The sequence below is a fragment of the Dama dama genome, chromosome 31 (genome assembly GCF_033118175.1).
Source record: "Dama dama isolate Ldn47 chromosome 31, ASM3311817v1, whole genome shotgun sequence".
NCBI lineage: Eukaryota > Metazoa > Chordata > Mammalia > Artiodactyla > Cervidae > Dama > Dama dama.
The window spans coordinates 58,640,134-58,657,477 of NC_083711.1; positions in this window are offsets into that span (position 1 = coordinate 58,640,134).

The window sequence follows — 17,344 nt, forward strand, 5'->3', positions numbered from 1 at the left end:
AGTTTCTGCTGATAGCAGAGTGAATCACCTATCAGTTCAGTTCAGTCGCTCTGTCGTGTCTGACTCTTTGCGACCCCATGAACCACAGCACACCAGGCCTCCCTGCCCATCACCAACTCCCAGAGTTTACCAAAAATGTCCATTGAGTTGGCAATGCCATCTAACCATCTCATCCTCTGTCGTCCCCTTCTCCTCCTGCCTTCAATCTTTCCCAGCATAAGCTGTACATACACATCTATTGATTCTCTTTAAACTTCTTTTCCTGTGTAAGTCGTTACAGAGTATGGGGCAGGGTTGTCTGTTCTGTACAGTAGGTCCTTATTAGTTATCTGTTGTATATATAGTGAAAGTCACTCAGTCGTGTCCGACTCTTTGTGACCCCACGGGCTCTACAGTCCATGGAATTCTCCAGGCCAGAATATGGGGTAGGCAGCCTTTCCCTTCTGCAGGGGATCGTCCCAACCCAGAGACGGAAGCCAGCTTCCCTGCATTGCAGGTGGATTCCTAACCAGCTGAGGCCCCAGAAGAGCCCAGGAATACTGGAGTGGGCAGCCTCTCCCTTCTCCAGCGGATCTTCAAGACCCAGGAATCGAACTGGGGTCTCCTGCCTTGCAGGAGGCTTCTTTGCCAGCTGAGCCAGGAGGGAAGTCCTGCTATTTATAATAATGTGTGTGTATCAATTTCAATCTCCCAACTTATGCCCCCCTCACTTTCCCCCCAGTAACCGTAAGTTTGGTTTCTACATCTAAGTCTCTATTTCTGTTTTGTAAATAAGTTCATTTGTACCGTTTATTTTTTAAGATTCCACATGTAAGCAATATCATATGATATTTGTCTTTCTCTGTCTGACTTCACTCAATATGATTTGCATATATGCTTAAATAGCTAATTCTGGATAGAGAAAACTTGACTGTGGGGAATTTGTTCATGTCATCCAGTCCTGGTCATAGGCATGTTACTGAGATGATTTTTAATATAAGCCTAGTTAGAAACATGGGCGAAGTCCTGGTAAGATCTTAAACTGTCCACAGTCTTTTTCTTCCTATGCAAACAAAATAAAGTCTGGGAGAAATTTTATGTTGGCACAGTAAATAGAGGAAAAAATGTGTACTCATTAAGTTCCTAATCTAATTGAAAAGACACCTGCAGGTTTTATTGATTAGGTATCTTAGCAATAACTCTGTTGCTTTAATTAGTTCTCTTATAATTACATGGAGATTAATTTTCACTGTGAGTATCAAATCACAGATATCAAATAAAAATATTTATTGAGTGTTTACTGAGTGTGAATCATTGTGAAATGAGAATTGGAAAATCTAATGAGGTCATCACATTTGCCTTCCATTTAAGAATAATGTTATTTGTCTTCTCCAATATTTCTCCTAGGACCTTGTGTGATATAATTTTGACTGTCTTATCCTAAGTCACAAATTTTGCCAGAGAACTTTATTGTTTTTACAGATGAGCATCCTGATTCGTTTTTCACCCACTTGGAAAATCCTCTTGTTCTTAACTGCAAAACCCTCCTTTTTATTGTAAGCCTAGCTAGCACTGTTATTGTTGTTGCTTTGTCACTAAGTCATGTCCGACTCTTTGAGGCTCCCTGGACTGCAGCACGCCAGACTTCTCCATCCTCCGCCATCTCCCAGAGCTGGCTCAGAGTCATGCGCATCGAGCCCGTGATGCTGTTCAGCCATCTCATCCTCTGCTGCCCTCTCGTTTGCCTTTGGTCTTTGCCAGCATCAGGGTCTTTTCCCGTGAGTGGACTCTTCACATAAGGTGGCCGAAGTATTGGAGCTTCAGCTTCAGGATCAGTCCTTAAAATGAACATTCAGGGTTGACTTCCTTTAGGATGGACTGGTTTGATCTACTTTCAGTCCAGAGGATTCTTAAGAATCTTCTCCAGCACCACAGCTCAAAGGCATCCATTCTTCAACAAAGTTACCGTTGACTGAATACGTTTGAGACCACCCCAGGGCGCCTGAAAAGAGGAGTGCGTGAAATGAGGAGTGCGGGAACTGCATTCGCGTGAGACCTTTCAGGCTTGGGACTCGCTCCTGTAGTGCTGCTGAGCCATCCGTCACACTACTTTGCTCCTAAAGTTCACTGAGTCCTGACAGCTGTCAGGCAAGACTTGATAGAGCAACAATACAGTTAGCATGCTTGCAAGGAGACTGGGACAAAGATGCCGTGTGCTTCCTCGTACATGAGCTCACTTGTCTTCACTAAGCACTTACTAACTATTCCGTTTGGAGAGGGATCCGTAATGTGACAGAATACAAAGGCCTTGAGATAAGACTTGGATGAGTTTTATCCGACTTGTCCACCTGTGTTTATGAATTTCTTAGAGCTCACCTTTTCTGGTGGAGCTTGACATCACACAAACTGGCACAGTCAGGGTCTGCAGTGGCAAGTTCACCTGGATCGGTGCTCCTTCCCTTCGGGGTCACTATTCCAGTCTGTGGTTATACACTGTGAGTTTTTGCATGAATACTTACCCTCGCTCTACTGTTAACTCCACAACACAAACTCAACTTTGAATTCATAGTACGTAGCAGTGCCTGGTGTATAAGGCAGCCAATGAACATTTGTTGAAAGAATGAATGCATGAATACATAAAAGAACCAAAAGGTCATAGAGTCACATTTCAGGATGTGGTTAAGAAGAAGTAGTTGGTAAAGGATGGGGAAGCCAAGAAGCAATGTTCACATGCAGTGAGACAGAAATATTTCATTGCGGAAGAGTAAACAGCCCACACTCATGAGACCCCTTGTGCCTGGCCTTCCAAGCTGAGTGGGGGTGACCTCACAATAAAGGTGCTATCAAGGCTACAGTGCCTGTGCTCCTCTGACAGTGGGGAGCCTTCATGGAAGACCTTGCTGAAAAGGGTGTGGGATCCGGCAAGAGGAGAAGAGCTCACAGTTTGGTGGTGGAGAGGGCTTGAGAAGGCCCCCCTGTGTAGCCCCCAGTCTTCACACAGGGATATCTGTAGATGTGGCATCCATAGGAATTTGGGGGCGGTTGGAGTTCAAAGTCATGGTTATCTCCAGAAAATTATTTGAGTCTGTTTCAAAAACAACAGTTTAGACTTTTCCCAGTATACAATGAGTCAGATCCCTGTTAGCCTAGAGAGGGATTATCCAACTCTCTGAATCTTCTTAGAAACCGACTGAGATAAGAGAGTGCGCCAGTCGCCACGACTCTGCACATGGGGGGACGTTCTCCCAGCTGTGATGTGGCGCTAAGAGGAGGTATAGGTCATGCGTGGGAGATGTAGGGCCAGGCAGTGCGCTTCAGATCCTCTCCTGAATCAGCCACAGTAGCAACACCAGAAAACAGAAAATCCAACTTTCATTGCCCCGGCGAAGTTAAATTTACACGTGCAGTGCGGAGTGTGACTTGACTTGGCGGTTTCGACACTGGTGTCGGGAAGCTCTCCGGAGGAGCACCTGCTGGTTTGGCAGGGTGGGCTCAGGGCTGCCCCCCGCCCCCGCCCCCCGCACTCCATGAAAGGACACATACGTCGGGAGGCACTCGAGCTTCTCCTCCCGACCAGATCCTGAACAGAAAGAGCGAGTCCCAAGGGGAGCAGAGCAGGTGAGGACTGCTGACAGCTCCACAGCGTGGCAGCTGCCACGAGGGATGGAGACCCCTTCTAATCAGGACTGTCAAAGTCCTCGGAGGATCTGGGGATCTCGTTTCCCTTCAGGGGCTTCCCTGCTAGCTCAGACAGTAAAGAACCTGCCTGCAGTGTGGAAGACCCTGGTTCAATCCTTGGGTCAGGAAGATCCCCTGGAGAAGGGAATGACAACCCACACCAGTGTTCTTTCCCAGAGAATTCCATGGACAGAAGAGCTTGGCTGGCTATCGTCCATAAGATTGCAAAGAGTTGGACATGACTGAATGACTTAATGCACTGTTCCCATTTTAACCCCAAGGCAACATAGACCCTGGAGGCTGTCTCCAAAGAACATGGGGATCACAGTGGCTCAGAACCTCTGTCGCATGGGTCGTGGGTGTGAGTGGTCAGGGGGCAACCCTGAGGTCAGGTCTTCCTGCTCCTTTCTGGTAGAACTATAGGTCACACCCAGGAAGCAGCCACTCGGTGAATCCTGATGCCAGGTGAAGAGAAATGTTGTAGAAGATCAACTGGTGACATGTTCTTGAGGGACGGGGAGATGTGCCATACCACAGCTGATTAGGGACGGCCCTCCCTGAGTGGCCACACTGGGCTCGTTACCTACGTTCACAGTGAGCTGTAGGAGCAGGTGATGGGACAGGCCAGCCTGTTGACATGGGAACCAGGGAGGCCTAGCGGGCGTCCCCTAGTGGGGACAATGTCTTTCTTCCACTGCCTGGAATGAGAAGAGAATTAATTAATGGTTTTTAATCAATAGTGAAAGTTAGCATTTTTGCTTAAACAGCCAAAGGAAGACTCATTGTACACCCACCCCCTTACCAGGCCATGAAGTGATGAGTACCAGGTAAGCAGAAAGCAACGAACGTGGCCACTCCTCTATAAGGGCTTTCATTCAGCCCTGCACCTGAGTCTGCTTGCGCCAGGCGTGCTGCTGAGAACGGACTGCCCTCGCGTCTCTGCCTTTGGACTCTGGCTCGAGGGTCCTGCCTGGACTCGTAGACCGGGGCTTCCTGAGCCTTAGTGTACCTATCCATCACTTGGGAAATGTTTGCATATAGACTCAGATTATTCAGCAGGTCTGTAACAGAACCCAGGAGGCTGCAATTCCAGTAAGCACCCGGGACCACACTTTGAGTAACAAGATTGTGGACCAGTGGTTTCCAAACTTTGCTGCACATTGAAGTCACTGAGGTCTCTTGCTGGAGGCCTGATTTAGCAGGTCTGAAGTGAGGCCCGGCACTCCACATGTCCATCACGTTTCCATCACGTGTCCATCACATGTCCATCATGTGTCCAGCACGTGTCCAGGGGAGGCGCCTACTGCAGCCCTCTGGGCCACACTTGAAACAGCTGAGTCTCGATGGCTGGCTCTCAGATTTTAGTGCCCCTAAGAATCACCCCAGGAGCTCATAAAAATGCAGATTCTTGAGTTGCACTCCCAGAGAATCGAATAAACTCTTTCTAGGAGACTCTGGAAATGCAAAACTTCAGACTTTTTATTGCTATGAAATATTCTGTGTAAGTTATAATTAAGGGAGAAAAAAATACACATTGGATTTTTTTCAAAATCTTTTTCTTATTCTGTATTTTGACAGTTTTTGCATGCCTGTACTTTTTAACATTTTTATTAGATCCTAGAGTAAGTCTGCCACTCACATAAGCAAGGAGACGTTGTCAGTGGATGACATTCATCATTGTCGGTCTTCTCAGGATCAAGTATAGGATGAAGGATGCTACAGTGGGGGCAAGTTGTAACCAAGTGGTGGGTTTCATTGAAAAAGTCATCTTAGTGAGTTCTGAACCTTTCAAGTCATAATTGTAAAAGGAGAGCCTATGAATTATTTGGGGATATGCCAATAAACAGATCTTCTGGATCTCTGGCTAAGAATTCCCCCACATAGCAGATCTAGACTGTGGTATAGGAATTGGCATTTGTACAAACTGTACAAATTGTACAAACACTCTTGAGAAGCACGGCCAGAAAGAGCTCATTGTGTGACCCGGTTCTGCCCTGTTCAGTTCTGTTCTTGTTGCTAACACTCTGTTCACAAGTAATGTAGTGGTTTTCAAACAGCCCTTGAGAGGCTTATGGATCTGTATATGTGTCTCTGGAGCCACGCAGCAGACCAGCCAGAGCCTGGAGGCCCTAGCTCTCTATACCTTGATTCCACATCAGAACATCTGAGCTTTAATGTATATATTCATCCATAAAGGGGCAGCACACAAGGGTTCACTTGAAAAAAGAGTGCACTGTTAGCAGTGAAGCAGAATGCCATCGTGAGCAGTGACACTGCTGGAAAGCCACTGGGCCGTGTGGGCTCTTTCTCAGCTCCGAGTCAGGCTGCCTCGTCTTGCCAGCCTGCTGAAGCTAGGTTCTGTACAAGCCTCACCTGCATGCCAGGCCCGCTGGGGCCCCTGCCAGCCCACGCAGGGAGCCTCGCGGCTGCCTCAGCACCATCCCCTGGGGGGTCATGCTGCCTACAGCGATGCCTGGGCCCCACGGTCCCCAGCAGGCAGCTGCCGTCTTCACGATGGGCTTGAGTGTGCGCCCAGGTTCCTGGGGAGAGGCGGTGAGGTTTAAGGAAGAGAGGAAGGACTTTGAAGTCAGACAGAGTTAGAGTCTAGCCCAGACTCTGCCATTTCTTGCCTCTTTGATCTTGAGCAAACTGTCTCACGTGTCAGGGTCTGCTTTTCAAGTGTGAGCATAGGAGTATTCACCTTTCAGGACCATTATGAGGATCCAATTAAATATGTAAAGAGCCTGATATTCGAAGCTGCTCAGTGCGGGGAAACTTCTTTTTAATCACAGCTTAAGGTTTGTGCTGCCAGAGTATTTGTGTTGCTGGATGTAACATCACTAGGCATTCCAGACTTTCCAGGGGGTTCATATTTAGTTTCAGATCATAATTTGAAGTTATTTGGAGGTAAAAGATATTTTGTGTGATGGCGCTCAGTTAAGTGTAAAATATTTGACAAATGTCTCACCATAAAAGATCTTGAGGAAAAAAATTGGCTGGGATTTGAGCAAATAATAGAGAAGTTTAGGGGAATCAGACAGCAGATAGGAGCTTATTGTCTATCCTAGATTCTTAAAAACCATTTCCCCAAATTAGCATCAGTTCTTACCCTGGTTTTAAAATGCCAATAATACAGCATTTCAGTTTGAATTTCCTGCTTTAGCTCCTTATAAGGAATTCTGCAGTAACATTAGACTTTCAGATTTAAATTGCAAGGTGACCTACTTAACTATTATCATCATCATTATTATCTACATTTTATTGAATGCTTAGATCTCCAGGTATTGTTAAGCATTTTACACACTAATTTCATTTCAATACCAGTGATGTATGAGGCAGTATTGCCATTCTCGTTTTATGGAGTGGACACTGCAATCCAGGGGTAAAGAACTTGCCCAGGATAACAAGCCTAGCCAGTAGCAAGTGTCACGGGAGCCCTGGTTGTCCGCCTCAAGTCCACACTGTAAGTTAGCTTTAAAAACACAGAGCCACTCGGTTACTTTCAGTCAAGACTTAATCAGAAGAGGGAAAACAGGGCTCCAGCAAGAGCCTGTCTGTGGTTCTTTTCCCTCTATCTAGTTCATCTGTCCTCCCAGCAAGCAACAATTCCACTCTCAATGTTCAGGCATTTGAAAAATGAAAGAAAGGCAAAATTATTGTTAATTGATTTGGAAGCAGGGGAATGAGTGCTTATATATTTCCAAGATTGAGATAATTTCCCTCAACATAAGCACATTAGTCATAATCATCAAGTGCATTCTCCAAGCAGATGACACATGTCATTGTGTGTAACACTCATGCTACCCTATGAGACATCATCACCCCCGTGGGAATCAGGACATAGAAATTTAGAGTTACTTGTATAGTCACTTTGTTAGTAAGTGGTGGAGCCACTAACACCTGTTGGATCTATAGCCCTTTTGGATCTGATTCTGAAGTGTGTGGGCTTAACCTCTATACCACACTGTCTTCGGTTTCTGCTGATTTTTGTTGAGCAAGCCTCTTCTGTGGGGAAATCTCATAAATCTTCAAAGATGTGTGATTAGGTCTTCATTGGGTGGGTGGTTTATCAGTCCGCTTTTATGTCTTCCTTATAAGTGTCAGGTGATTTACAAGACCATTTCTGATAGGCATGAGATAACTAGGGAACCTCGCAGGTGACTTGTGTTCCTCTGGATGGAAGCAAACCAGGCTATGATCCGTGCCATCTTGTTCGCTTTTCATTCTAAACATTCATCTAAACATTCATAAGGGCAGTAATCTTGCCTTATAAGAGACAGATGTTAGTATCTGTCTCTGCATTCCTTGAATTTATATTGTCCTGGTTAAAAGACACAAGGCAACAAAGGAGGACTGGATGAGTGTGCCTTTGTATGGCATCAAAACATGCATACAAACAGTTTGGTCTTTATGTTAGCTTCACAGTGTTAATTAGTAAAGTCTACTAAGGTTTTCTGTTGCTGAAGCTGAAGCTCCAATACTCTGGCCACCTGATGAGAAGAGCTGACTCATTGGTAAAGAACCTGATACTGGGAAAAATGAAGGCAGGAGAAGAAGCGAGCAACAGAGGATGAGACGGTTGGATGGCATCACCGACTCACTGGACGTGAGTTTGAGCAAGCTCCGGGGATGGTGCAGGACAGGGAAGCCTGGCGTGCTGCAGTCCATGGGGTTGCAAAGAGTCGGACACGACTGAGTGACGGAACTGAACTGAAGGTTTTCTACATAAATCATTTCTCTTAATCCTCAAAACACACAGGAAGTAGAGATTACTGTTACAGAGTGTATAGATAAGGAAAACTAGATTTTATGAGTGAATAAGCCACCCAAGTAACAGAGCCAGTAAGTGGCAGGGTTGGTATATTAACTCACATTTTCAGCAGAAAAGCCCATTGTCCTTTATCAGTCAAAGGTGATAATCACTTTAATGTTGCTTCAGAGTGGTATTTGCGTTTTCCTTTGACGTTTAAGGTGTTTTCGTCCTGTTTCTCCATGTTGTCTTGTGTGTATATAGGTCCCTTATGCATGATTGTTAGCACAACACTGGAGAGCAAGCTAGCGAAGCCTTTCAGCCAGTTGAATTATCCTGCACTTTCCATCTCAAAGCTCTCATTGGAGCGCACCACAGCCCCGCTTTGTGATCCAGCAAAGTCTCCCAGGACTACTTGGATGATGTGGCTGTGGTAGTGGTTTAGTCGCTAAGCTGTGTCCTACTCTTGCAATCCCATGGACTGTAGCCCACGAGGCTCCTCTGTCCATGAAATTTTCCAGGCAACAATACTGGAGGGGGTTGCCATTTCCTCTTCAGGGGATAGTCCCAGCCCAGGGATCGAACCCGGGTCTCCTGAACTGCAGACAGATTCTTTACTGACTGAGCTACCAGGGGAGCCCACTTGGATGATAGTTATAACTATCTGTGAAAAAGACTTAAACCTCTGTTGAAAGTTGTATGTTTTAAAAGTGTAGTCTTATGACATCATTATCAGGTGAACTAAACTGTGTGATAGAGATGTGGTCTTCTTTTATTTACGTTTGAATCATTTAAAAATGATATTAGACTATTCCAACAGAAGATGTCCTTATACAATAGGAAAGAATCTGTAGTGCAATGTGCTTTCCTGGGCCCAGGCAATAGAGAGGAAGAAGAAGAAAATAGATAGGTAGATGAAATCCTAAACATTGTGAAGGATCTCTGCAATCCTTCTAACTGGGCCATGTTTGAAAGTGAAGTATTAGTCACTCAGTTGTGTCAGCTCTTTGCAACCCCATGGGGTTGTAACCAGACTCTCTGTCCATGGGATTCTCCAGGCAAGAATACTGGAGTGGGTTTCCATTCCCTTCTCAGGAGATCTTCCCGAACCAGGGATTGAACCTGAGTCTTTCGCATTGCAGGCAGATTCTTTACTGTCTGCGCTACCTTAGGTCAGTATTGTAGTGACTGCACTAACATAAAAATAACTTTGCTAAAATATTTCTGAAAATTTACTAATGACTGTAACACAGTAACATTTTAAAAGTTACATAAAATAAATTAGGTGAGGGTTCTCATGTGTTCCTGCAATGAAGGTTGACAATACGTATCAGGATCAGAATGAAAACGTAGATTTCTACTGCCTTCAGGGCTTTTTGAAGCAAGCTGGGTACATAATAATTTAAAAAATTAATTTCTCTTCAAGTCAAACTGGCTAACATAAACCTGATTCGGAATAGCTTTTGGTTTTCTGCAGCTCATGTGGAATGAATATTCTCTAATTGGAACTTGGCATTTGAACCAGTTGGTAACAAGCGAGTATTTCACAATACTGTAAATTAAGATCACTCTAGGTGATCTTGGTTACTCTTAAAGGGTATCAAATCTATCAAAGTATATTTACTGTGCATCTACTATAGGTATAGATATAGTTTTGATTGTATACGGTTTGACGGCTGACCCCACACTCACCTTCCCACTGATCTGACAGCTATATTCAAACTTTCTGTAGGATCAGCGCTTAGACTGCCAGCAGCCCTAACCCATCACCTGTCTGGACACATTCGTCTTCCTACCAGCATAAGTGTGGTGCTCTTTTAAAACCGAGCTGGGGCTTTCATGGTTAAGCACAGTTTCTGACCAGAAACTAGAGTATCCATTGGCTCTCTTCTTTCCTGGTAGTTGCATTCCCAGGCAGCTCCAAACTTCTATTTGTGCGTTCTGCTGATTCCCAGACCTTGATCATGATTTACTTATGGTTTCTGACTCCCGTTAGTTCTGAGTTGCAGTTTCTTTGTTCTGTCCATATTTCTTCCCATATCATGATTCATAGAATTTGATCATTCATTTCTGATATCTGTCAACACCTTGGCCAACTATATGTAACCTCATACCAAGAGTTACAACTGAAAGCTACGATTTATTGAGGGTTTGTTATGTGCAAAGTTGTATACCAGGGAATTGCACGTTAAAATTAGTAAAAATATAATAGCAACTGAAATTATTTGATATTCTACTTAATACACATTAAATATTATTTACTATAAATTATTGATATTATTATTAATATTATTACTAATAATTATTAATCTACATGGTAACCTGGTGATGTACATTTTCTTAAAATTCCAATTTCACAGGTAAGAAAGCAGAAACTCAAGAGATGGAGGTGACCAATTACATCACAACAACTATGATCTCAAGAATTTGTCTAAATTTAAAGAGATATGTGCTTAGGGATCAGTTGACTGTTATTCACAACAAAAACAACAGGAGTTCAGGTGAAAGAGAATATTTTGATGTTGGTTTTGGAAAGATTTTTAGGAGGTGACGGAATTAAGCTGAGTTCACAGTTCACATTAAATGCTGGATAAGACGCAGTCCTCATTAAAGTTTTACAGATTAACTCATAAATCCTGCACATTTCTTTTAAAGTTTATTTTTATTATTACATACTTTTGAATTATTGTGAGTGATATCAATTTTTCATTGTTTTCTTCTAACTGATCTTTTTGGTACATAGAAAATCTATTGAATTGGGATATATTTATTTTCTAATCTTCAAACCTGGTGAGCTCTCTTATTCTACCACTTTTGCATTTGATTTTCTTAGTTGTCCAAGTAGGCAATAATCATATCATTTTCAAATTAATATATATTTGGTTCCTCTTTGCTAAATGGATATTTCTTAAATTTCACTACAGCATTAAATAATATTGTTTATAACTAGCATCCTCATCTTATTCTAGATTTTAATAGAAATATTTTGGAATTTTACTATTAAATATAATATTGACTGTTGGTTTAAGATGAAAGTCTTTCATCAAGTTAAGCAAGCATCCGTCTGGTCATAGGTAACTAGGAATTTTAAGCAGTAATGGATGTTGATTTAGCTCACTTTGTTTGGGGGGCAAGTGTGTATTGGTTGGGTAAGATGTGGAGAAGAGAAAGTTGTTGAACTTAAGGGTGGAAAAATGGAGTGAGCCCAGTGGTGCTGCCGTGGAAGTGCACACGCATGCCTAGGTGGACAAGTTTGGTTGAAGAGGTGAATTTATGCTGATGGAAGATATGACCAGATTAGAGATGCAGACCTAAGTAGAAACTTGGAATTCTAGGCTAAGAACTTGGGCTTATCCCTGGAAAATACATTGTGGAAAGACAGTGAAGAATTTTGGAAAGAGGGATGATATGAACAGTGTGGTCTTTTGGTTTTTGCTTGTTTTTTTGTTTTTTTTTTTGTAAGTTTGAGTTCTCATTTTTGTTCAAAATCCAGTGGCTAGGAATCTTGGGTGAGGCTGTTTTAAACAATGGTATATAATATAATGGGGGCCTGACCAGGCAGCTACCCAGTCCCTGGCTTCTGGAGAAGAATCTGACCAGGAAACAAATCAGTTAGTCCTATGGGAATGGCACGTTATCTACCTGGTCTGTGGTACCAACACAGAAATAGAAGGATGGCACCTGCTATATGAAAATGCCAACTTGAGCCATAATAATATGTGAAGAGAGGATTATAGGAGTAGTTTTAAATTTAAAAAGAGATCAGAGAACCAAGAAAAATAAAATCGAGGGGTAAAAAGTCAGAGATAGAAAAATGAAAGGTGGTAACAAATGTGAACTCAAATTTTCTTAAACTGATTGTACAAAACTGGGATGGTCTTGAACAGAATTAAATACAAGTTAACTGTGGCTTAGTAGAAAGGTGGGGATACATGTCTGCAAAGGGTCTGAATAACATCAGTAACTCAAATACTGAGAGTCAGGGCACTTTTCAAGGGCCGGGGCTGGCTAAACGAGCAAGAGGCTCGAGGGTGCTTTCCTCATTAAGGTGGAGACCTGAACATTTTGGATGATGGAAAGCCAACAAAGAAAAGTTTTGAGCAAACCAGACATAAGGAATCATTGATAGAAAAAATCTGAAGTGGTGGGAAAGTGGAAGGTTTGGAAGCAGAGAGTGGAGTATAAGATCAAGAGGCAGATGTAGAAGTTAATCTAAAAAAGAGGATGGCTATGTAGAGTGCGTAGGGACGTGCCCAAAGCATGTACTTAGGTATTTCCTGGGAGAGAAAAAAGGAAAATGGCCTCAAAAAAGAAAAGCATGGCAACAACTACAACGTGAAGTTTTTCAGAGAATTAATTAGGGGAAAAAGAATTTCTGAACATTAATTAGGAGCAACTGTCTGAATCTGTCACAGGCTGTTGGGCTAGAAGATGAAGTTCACTCAGTGTGTGATCCCTTCTCTGTTTTCTGGGGCATGCGGTGATGATCAAGGGCTGAGGACTGGCAAGAGGAATGAATGGAAAAGAAGTACAAGGGGCAAAGAGATCCGGGGTCATAGTGACCCCACCATCACAGGGTTGACCAAAGCATCGAGCCTAGGTGGAAATTCAACCATAATCTAGTAGATTATTGTAGATTTTATTTATTTAGCTTTTTTTTTTAATGTGCAATTAGGCTTCCCTAGTGGCTCAGTGATAAAGAATCCGCCTCCAATGCTAGAGATGCAGATTCGATCCCTGGGTCAGTAAGATTTCCTGAGAAGGGAATGACAACCCTCTCCAGTATTCTTGCCTGAGAAATCCCATGGACGGAGGAACCTGTCAAGCTGTAGTCCATGGTGTCACAAAGACCTGAACGTGACTTAGCAGCTAAACAATAACATCTGCAACACAACAGGAGAGAAACAGGCATGATGGCTAGAATCTTTAACTTTGTAGACCCTATTTAGACACATAGCAAAAAGCCTGGTTCTTGAGCTACCTAATCTCAAAGTCAGAGTTTAGTTAATCATGGTTTACCTTTGAATTGACTCTCTCAAGGCATTAATCCCTTCCCAGTAAAGTGAAAGGGAAATTGTGCTAGAAATCAATAAGTCTACATCTTTATCCTTACCTCTGCCATAAAGCTCTGTGATTTGGGCAGACTGCATCACCTTTTTGGATCTCAGTTCCCTCAATCTGTTAGGTGATGGAGAGAAAGAGATAAGAAGAGGGAAAAGGAGAGAGAGATGACAGACAGGTGGTATGAGGACGAATTCCGTTTCATAAAAACCTGAGCATCCTGCCACAGCCCTGGGCTGGGCTCCCTGTGCCGCAGGTTCTGTCAGGGCTTTACAGGTGGCGAGGTGTGTCTGTTGATCCCACTCTCTGTCTGCCCCACCTTCTCCTTCCCCTGCTAGGTCCAAAGCTGGTTCTCCGTGTTTGCGTCTCTATCCCTGCCCTGCCAGCAGGCTCGTCTGTACCCTTTTTCTGGATTCCGCATGTGTGTGTGAATGTATGAACTTTGTTTTTCTCCTTCTGACTTAACAGGGACAGATGTGCGGATAGATGGCCACTCCACCTCTCTCAGAGGCTGGCAGAAAAAACCCCTGTGGAGAGAGCCAATTGCTCTCCATACGCGAAGGCTCTCCCTGGAGTGGGGGTGGAGCTTTTGTGGACTGTGCATAGTTAAAAACTGAGTTCAAAAAAAAAAAAAAAAAACAAACCTGAGTTCAAATTAAATGTTGTTTTTTAAAGTTCAAAATTCATACTACGTTCATCCAGCTTTCCTTAATGTTAAAATATTAGATAACTGTTATACATTTGTCAAAACTAAGAAATTAATCTTGTGACACTACTATTTACTACAGACTTCATATTTGCCAGTTTTTCTGTGTGCGTGTTAATGTCCTTTTTCTGGAGAAAGATTTGCTCCAGGATAACACATGCGTTAAATTAGCATGGCACATGATAGTCTCCATCTTTCTTCTTTTTTCACTTACTGAGGATTCAGATATGTTGCAGGATGTCTCTTAGGTTGGGTATGTCTTGTGTTTTCTCATGGTTAGCTTGGGCTTATGTGTTCGGGGGAAACATACCCAGAGGCAAAGTGACCTTCCCATTGCCTCATATCTTATGCGCACATGTGGGCTGAGTCATATTTGACTCTTTGTGACCCCACGGGCTGTAGCCCAACAGGCTCATCTATCCATGGAGGTTTCCAGGCAAGAATACTGGAGTGGGTTGCCATTTCCTCCTCCAGGGATCTTCCCAACTCAGGGATCAAACCCGGGTCTCTTGCGTCTCCTGCATTGGCAGGCAGAGTCTTTACCACTGCGCCACCTGGGAAGGCCTCGTATCATATTTGGTACATATTAGCAACACGACTGATGAGCAATGAGGTTCACCTTGGTTACGGTGGTTTCTGGTGTGTCCTTCCACTTTAAAGTCACTATTCTTTCCTTTTCTATTTTTACTATTTCCTTTTCCTTTTTTATTTTTTTTGCTATTTTTTCTGTTTTTTGAAAATGACTCTCTCCTGGAGGAGGCAGTATCTACATCTTTCCTTAGAATTCTTATCTAAGGAAGATTTGCCCTTCTCCCCCATTTATTTCTTATCTGGTCATTTACTTACATTGGTGTGGACACATGGATATATATTCAGTTTATTGGTTTTTAATCCAGTGCTATGGCTCATTATTTTGTTGCTCAGATAGTAGTAGTTTTGGACATTGGGAGCTCTGCCAGTTTGGTGCCTGTGCCCTTTAAAAAAAAAAAGGAGTATAATTGCTTTATAGTGTTGTGTTAGCTTCTGCTACACAACAAAGTAAATCAGCTATATGTGTACATATATCTCCTCCCTCTTGAGCCTCCCTCCCCTCCCACCCACTCATCACACCCCTCTGTGTCATAACAGAGCTCCAAGCTGAGCTCTCTGTGCTATATAGTAGCCTCACACTATTTCACACACATATACAGTAGTATACATATATACACATACATATATACACACATATACAGTAGTATACACATATACACATACATATATACACATATACAGTAGTATACACATATACACATACATATATACATGTATACACACATATACAGTAGTATACACATATACACATACATATATACACATATATAGTACTATACACATATACACATACATATATACATGTATACACACATATACAGTAGTATACACATATACACATACCTATATACACATATATACAGTAGTATACACATATACACATACATATATACACATATACAGTAATATACACATACATATATACATATATACACACATATACTACTGTATACATGTGTCAATCCTGATCTCCGTCTGTCCCACCCTCTCCTTCCCCTCCCTCTATCCACAAGCCCACTTGCTATGTCTCTATCTCTATTCCTGCCCTGCAAATAGGCTCATCAGTACCGTGTTTCCAGATTCCATAGCATCCATCTTCTTTCCTCTTTCTTTCCCTTTTGTTCTCTCATCTTTAAAGCAGTTTCTTTCTAGGAGTACAAGATGCTCCAGGCTCATCTTTATTTTCTCTGCCCCAGCCTAAGAATTAGCCACATCTCCAAGGAACGCTGTTAACTAACTAATTTTTTATTCATGAACTCAGAATCTTAAAATGAAGTTTATTTTTCCTTAAGTGTCTGAAGGCTGATACAAATTTGCAGATGGTCCATCTTATGCAAATGTACTTCCCTTGCTCTTTTAACTTTACAGTGTCAGAAATTGTATTTGACATGCAATTGAAAAACATCAGTTATCAGAAAGCTTATTGTTGTGGTTTAAACCAGATGAATGTCAGCTATATAAGGTCTGAAATGGTGAATATTATTCTTGTTCAGTCAGATCTTGGGCAATCAGGAATGATTTTGTTAAATTCTCCTCTAAAAAATAATGTAACGGCAATTTATACATCTGAGTCTAGTGGAGGTGATTAGTATAAATTTCTCAGCTTGCACTTTCTAAATATTTCCTAGTTTATCTGTCCTGAAATATGTTACCAACATTGTTGAGCTCTGGACAGCTGGCCAGAGCTAAATGCAAGTGATTTTTCCCCATGAGCCATATGTTCTGGGAATCACTCTGCTGATAGATTTATAGCCCTTTGCTATGATCAGGGGGAGAGTAGGTGTGTCTCTCAAACACACTATACACACTCTATGCACAACCGAGGCAAGCAGCAATTTATTGCCACTTCTTTGGTCTTATGAAAAAGGACAGAAGCTAGACTGTCAGCATGGGAAAGATAGACTAAAGTGTCTTTTTCAGGAGACCACCTTTTTTCCTGAAATAATAAGAAATAATAATTCATTTCTTTCCTTAAAATATTATTGCAGCCTTCCTAGATAAATTGAATTTGCTTCTCTAATTCCCATGTCAAAGTATTTCACAGGGCAACATCCTAATATTGAAAATTTAAGAAGAAAAAATTGCTTTCTTAATAAACTTATAGTCTCCACGAGGCAGTAGTTATTTGATTTAGTGCTCCAATATGTTCTCTTTAATGATAAATTGCTTTGGTGATGGTCAAAAATTAGTCGTTTCATTGTCGTGTTCCTTCATTTTAATGGTGTATGTACTACTAGGAGACATAAGCTAAACATTTATAACAATTAAACTGTGTTGGGGAAAGAATTAATTCAGCTTATATTTGAACATGGAGGACAAGTCTGGCCTTGCAAAAACTAATTCATGAAAACCTTTGTTTCAGCACTTCTGCTTTTGCATTATTAAAAGAAATGTCTGATAGTCTCATTTCCTGTGTAGTCTAAATAGGCCATGCTGGTCAAGTTTCCATTCTGCCTCATCGTTCATGATGTCTGTAGCTCCATGGAAACAAGAAAAACAGAAAAGGAGGAAAGGTCGGACCCAGGAGTAATAATTATATCACCAGGTTTTATACTATTGCAAAGTGCCTTCTTGTGCTC